Source organism: Pygocentrus nattereri, chromosome 9 (genome assembly GCF_015220715.1).
Source record: "Pygocentrus nattereri isolate fPygNat1 chromosome 9, fPygNat1.pri, whole genome shotgun sequence".
Classification (NCBI taxonomy): domain Eukaryota; kingdom Metazoa; phylum Chordata; class Actinopteri; order Characiformes; family Serrasalmidae; genus Pygocentrus; species Pygocentrus nattereri.
In genome coordinates, this window is record NC_051219.1 from 41057546 (window position 1) to 41064376 (window position 6831).

The window sequence follows — 6831 nt, forward strand, 5'->3', positions numbered from 1 at the left end:
ACCAAGGAGAAAACGACCCCTTGCGACTCGTAAGGCCTCAGGATTAATATGAATTTCTATATGAATGCCTTTCAAGCTGGACTGCGTTGACTCGTCTGATCGAACCGGTTAAGGAACAGATCTCACGGCCACCCATATAGCTGACGCATAGAAAGACCAGCAGGCCGCTGAAGAAAGCCACGGCCTGCGCTTGGAAGTTTAGGCTCGGTGAGAGGGATGGCTGGCGTCCATTTGGTCGGTTGCTGTCTTGTCCGGGAGTTGAACCCACAACCTATGGGTCACAAAAAACCCAAGGCCACTAAAACCACGGGGCCTGCACACAGTCATGCTCATAAATTACCCTGACAGCTCAGGAAAGGGAGAGTCAGAGGAGAAGCCTTTTCAGCTCGACGCTGAAGGGAATCTGGATGGAGACTTTCGATGTTAGCAACTAGCAATCAACTAGTTTTCCCACACATGTCTGGGAGCTAATAGTGGTTAAATGTAGCAACCGACACAAACAGCTCGAGTTACCGGCGTCCCCGCAAGCTTATTATTAAGACCATATTCATGCAATAAACCGCTGGACTGTGAATGCCAGCCCACAGTGGATGCTCCTGTGGAGCTTCTTATTTTGTTCCATGTTTGATGCTAATAAAAGCAGCTAGCAGTCAGGCTATGAGGTCATTGGTAACACTGAGCCCTTCCTTTGTCCTTTGACCTCTACCCTGTGTGGACGGGTGCTTCTGAAGGCCCGGCCTAGCGGGGTCCACCGTAGTCGAGAGGAGTTTCCTCTGCACACATACGCTCACCCACGCGCACACACATTCCCTCGCCCTACCGCTAACACAGGAAGGGGAGGTAGAGCTACTTCCTGTCGGAGAGGGGAAGAGTGAGGGTACGGATGGTGGCCCGCACATCCTGATAAGGAGAAGTGTGGAGGAAAGAAAGAGAGCGAGCGAGAGAGAGGGAGAAAACACAAATGACATCATGCCATAGGTTCGCTGGACGGGGTTTTTGGGGAGAGTCCACAGTCCAGCTTGATGGAAAAGCTGAAGCGAATGGGTGAGGACATGCACACACACACACACACACACACACACACTCAGCTGCAATAGCAAAACACTCAAACAGGGCAGGATCCGTGACCCTACACACCTCATGTTGGAGGAACACACTCCCCACATGCTTTCTGTTTTACTGTTACCTCCAACCATAAATCCTGCCAAATACTCCACGCTGCACAGTTCAGCACTTCCGTTAACCCGACTGCACCACCACCTTTACGTGAAACCTGCAGGTTGATTCTGGACACATTTTGCATTTGAGCAATGCAAATCCAGGAGTTGGAAGTACCATAAAAAGCTCTTTGCGCAAAGCCTTAGGAGAACCACTATTGGTTCCCTCAAGAATCTTTCAATGGATGGTTCTTTATACACATGAGTGTGAAGATTACACACATTACCTGGGGGCCACTTGGTCATTTTACCTACCACTGTAAATTAATTTATGGGAAAAAGAGTCCAAGATTGCTGGTGGACTGACGACCTCTCCAGGGTGTTTCCAACCAGTAAACGTTGGGATAGGCTCTAGTAGCCCAATTCAGGGGCTGTGTCCTTCAGAGGCTGCATTTGAAGGCCAATTGCGCCACGGCAGCGTGACTAGGCTGTCCCATTTCGAAGCCTCCTTCACATGCAGCTGAGAAATGTGTGCTTCTTGTCCATCCAATGGGTGGATCCTTCACCAGCCAACATATCTCATGGTTCACTGCGTGCCGGTGAGGATTCGGGAACATGGCGTAGTCCGCAGATGAGGAGACACTTTTAAATGTAAGTATTGGGGTTAAATGTGTCTTTGTCGTGTAAGTAAACTCGCCTCTCTCATCATCATCCACGCAACCCTGGATGCAGAAATTTTAATCCAGCCTTTATTGTAATAGCACTGGCATTCATGTTGAACGTAAGTGAAGCTGTTCTGAGAGAAGTTTGCAAAACAAGCAGTTAATTCTGACATGCAATATCTACCACGTTATGTGTGAATCCATTAAAGCGCATTTAACTAAATCAGTCTAAGTTAGAGTAATAGCTTTGTTGAAATAAATCTGCCATTCACATGCAAATACAGGGTGATTCAACAAGATTCAACCATTTCAAAGTGTCAAATTTTAACAACCATGAGGCGGCGAGGAACTAATCACAATCCAATTGTAAGAGGGGGTCATAGAGTTTCTGACTGGCTCCTTCAGTCTGGGAGGAGATGAGACCCCTGAGCAGAGCGTTCTGCGTTCTCCACGTCAATAAGAGTGAATCCCTCATAACTGATTTTCATAGGCAGTGAAGCTCCAACAGCTCACAGCGTTCATCGTTGGTTCCACGGCACTGGATGATCTCCAAAATCCCACTGAAAGAGCCGTGAGTGCAGCGACACCTGACACGCTCAATCCAGTCTGGGATGAGCTTGACTGTGGTGTTGATGTCTGTACAGCTGGAGGAGGTCCAGACCGAGACCTTGTACAATTACATAATAAACTTCATACTCAACTAAACCGTTTACAGTTCACTGCACTGATCTGTTATGATTTACAAGAGAAATAAATCATTTTGAAATCGGATGAATTTTTTAATCACTGCATTTTCTGCCTGTATTTAGCTGCAGAAAAATCAATACATTGCAAATTGTGAATACGTTGTCTTGCTGGCTGGTAGTTTGAGAGCCTTGCTTTACATTTTGTGGTTCTTTAAACCTTTAAAAGGTTCTTCACACTCAAATATGACTCCTTGGTTCTTGATGGGACCAAAAGTTGTCACTCAAAAAGCTTTTTTTAAACATATCTGGCAAGCAAAGCATGTGAGAATTTGTCTACTTGTTTCAAAGAGCTACCAGCAAGAAATAACTGATCAAATTACCCGCCAGCCACAGAGCTCTGATGGTCAATGAACATTAACCTAATCGTTCCTGCATCTCTAGACAAAACCTGCAGACAAATTCAGCCATAATTTCAAACTGGCTCAAAGAGCAGCACTAACCCGCTCCATCTGCAGTGGTAAGTGTTGATTGTACTCATAACACAATAATGTGGCATGAAAGATTTAAAGCTATTATTTTCTCAATAAGAATTTTAAGTTGCCATTAAAGGGCTTTGAAGGCCTAAGCCAACATTCTTATGTGTAAAACTCCAGCGTGGAAAACAAGAGCTTTTTGAACCGACGCAGGACGAGAACACAGACATTCAGAACTCCATCAGCTGAAATCGATCTATGTTTGAAACCAGGCATAACTGAAGTTTCAAGCGGCGAGATTTGAGCGCAGAGCGTCATAGGCAAGCGTGGAGTCAAACGCTTTATTGTCGGTTTTATTTGAATAAATCACCATGGGGGATGTCATGAAAGCCTTGCTTATGCATTCATGAAGCCACAGCTGGGCAATAAACTTTAAACTGTGAGAGAGATGGCAGAGGCTGCAGAAATACCACTCAGCCACAAGCATCGATTCCCTCGCTGTTTTGCTCTCTGTCATACACACACACACACACACACACACACACACACACACACACACACACACACACTCACACAGAGCTGCATTTCATGCTCTGTTCCATACTATCATGGCAAATTCATGACCATCTGCAATGCATAGTCACAAATTTCCAGCTCACATAAGTAAATTGCTTGTGACTTCCACCAAACATGCTTTGATTCTTTTGCTAACGTTGAGACAGGTCTGAAAAATCAATTGGCCTGGATGGTGTTATTTTCATATTTTGAAGAGCTGACTGGTGGGGGGGGTTGTGAGCTGTTTGGACAGAAAAAAGCACCTCTTCCCTTTAACATCCTTCCCTTTACAGAGAAAACACACACACACACACACACACACACACGCATTTGTTTTTATATCTTGTCAGGTCATGGAGTCATAAACATATCCCATATACTGTATATTTATAAATTCTCAGTGTTATTTCTATCTATCTATCTATCTATCTATCTATCTATCTATCTATCTATCTATCTATCTATCTATCTGTTTATCTATCTATCTATCTATCTATCTATCTATCTATCTATCTATCTATCTATCTATCTATCTATCTATCTATCCATCTATCAATAAATAATAATATTAATCAATTTGGGGGCAGTCGTGGGCTGGAGGTTAGGGAGCTGGCCCTGTGACCGGAAGGTCGCCGGTTCGATCCCCAGGGCCGACAGTTCATGACCGAGGTGTCCTTGAGCAAGACACCTAACCCCCAACTCCCTGGGCGCTGTGGATAGGGCTGCCCACTGCTCCGGGTAAGTGTGCTCACTGCCCCCTAGTGTGTGTGTGTTCACTAGTGTGTGTGTGTGGTGTTTCACTTCACGGATGGGTTAAATGCAGAGGTGGAATTTCCCCGTTTGAGGGATCAAAAAAAGTATCACTTAATAATAATAACATGCCCTATATGTGTGTGTGTACACACACACATATAGAGAAGGAAAAAACATGCATTATTTTCAGTGTAAGTCAACGGAACCAGACTTTTTTGCAAGTCGTTTTTGGCCATTTATTTTGGTCCATCCTTCATGAAATTTACACACAATGCATTTTAAAATTATGTCAAAAACTGAAAATCAACAAAAATGGAGATAAACGTTTTTGCTCAGACAGCAACGATATACTAATTGGTGATAACATTATTTATAAGTTTCTACACTCACTGTCCATCTTATCAGCTCCACTTACTGTATAGCTGCACTTTGTAGTTCTACAGTTACAGACTGTAGTCCACCTGTTTCTCTGATACTTTGTTAGCCCCCCTTTTTAGTGTTAGTGTGTGTTGCGCTGGTCTGAGTGGATCAGACACAGTATATATATATATATATATATATATATATACACACACACACATATGTCCTATATGTAATAACAATATGTTCCACATGTATATAGGTCCACATATACTTATCTAACTCTATGATATATTAGTATGATCCATATGTATTATATATATCATCACTGTCAGAGCGAAATATATCTTTTTTTTTTAATTTAATTTGAAAATGCCCGATAGTGCTGCTGTGTACACTGTGTCACAATTTAATAATAAATGGACCAATAGAAATGCTCCAAAATCACTTACAATTAAATTGGCACATTAATATGCACTGAAAGTTAATAACGTTTTCTCTGTTTTTGAGGTTTTGTTCCAATGACGACTGTGTATTATACATATATGTAACTACCTAAATCTTATAATGTTTTCCTAACACAATCACCTCAGGACGTTTCTGTCCCGGAATGGTACAAAAACGAACATACACACACTCTCACATAGTCCAGCTATCCCAACATCCCCAGTTTCCACAGGATCTTCCTCTGTTTTGACATGCGTGCTAATTTTATGGCTAATTAATTGGGTGGATGAGTTTTTACCACTCGTCAGCTGACCTCTACCTACCTGAGGTCACGCAGCGGCCTAGCCACAGAATTCCTGGTATGTCATTCGCTTAGTAACAAAAACACAGTCAGTATGCACAGCGGCGCGCACACACACACACACACACACACACACACACACACACACACACACACATGCATACATATTCTCACATACGCAGTCTTGCCAATATGTAAATGCAAAAATAACATTTTCTCTCCTGGAACACGAAGAGCCGTTCTGCATATTATTATTATTCTTATTATTATTTAATCACGTTTTCATATGAATCCATGAGGGGTCATTACTTTAATCTCATACTTGATTTTCTTTGTATAAAGACATAAGAGGATATGGAGACAGTTTGGGTTTTTGCTCTTTCTCGGTCAAAAAATGTTTTCTTTTTGTCAGTGGTTCAGGGGTTGGGGGGGGGGTGGGGGGGGGTGGGGGTGCTCGAGCCAAACTCAATTTGTGGCTGATCAAAAATCTACAAGAAGGGAGAGAGAGAGAGAGAGAGAGAGAGCGAGAGAGAGAGAAAGAAAGAAAGAAAGAGAAAAAGAGAGAGAGAAAGAGAAAGAGAAGGAGAGAGAGAAAGAGAGAGAGAGAAAGAAAGAGAAAGAGAAAGAGAGAAGGAGAGAGAGGGAGAAAAAGAGAGAGAGAGAGAAAGAGAGAGAGAGACAGAGAAAGAGGGAAAGAGAGAGAAAGAGAGAGAGGGAGAGAGAGAAAGTGAGAAAAATAGAGAGAAAGAGAGAGAGAGAAAGAGAGGGAGATAAAGAGAGAGAGAAAGAAAGATGGAGAAAGAGAGAGAGAGGTAGAAAAAGAAAGAGACAGAAAGAGAAAGAGAGAGAGAGAAAGAGAAAGAGGGAAAGAGAGAGAAAGAGAGAAGGAGAGAGAAAGAGACAGAAGGAGAGAAAGAGAGAAAAATAGAGAGAAAGAGAGAGAGAAAGAGGGAGATAAAGAGAGAGAGAAAAAGAAAGGGAGAAAGAGAGAAAAAGAGAGAAAAATAGAGAGAGAGAGGGGGAGAGGGAGAAAGGAGAGAGAGAAAGAGAGAAAAAAAGAAAGAGAGAAAGAGAGAGAAAAAGAGAGAAAGAGACAAAAACAGAGAAAGAGATAGAAAATAGAAAGAGACAGATAGAGAGAGGGAGAAAAAGAGAGAGAAAGAGAGAAAAAAGAGAGGGAGAAAGAGAGAGATAGAGAAAGAGACAAAAACAGAGAAAGAGAAAAAAAGAGAGAGAGAGAGAGAGAGAACAAGAAAGAGAGAGAAAGAGAGAAAGAGAGAGAGAAAGAGAAAGAGAGGAGAGAGAAAGGGAGGAGAGGGAAAGAGAGCGGGAGAGAAAGAAAGAGAGGAGAGGGAGACAGAGAGAGAGACAGAGAGAGAAAGAAAGAGAGAAAAAGAAAGAGAGGGAGAAAGAGCGAGAAAAAGAGAGAGAGACAGA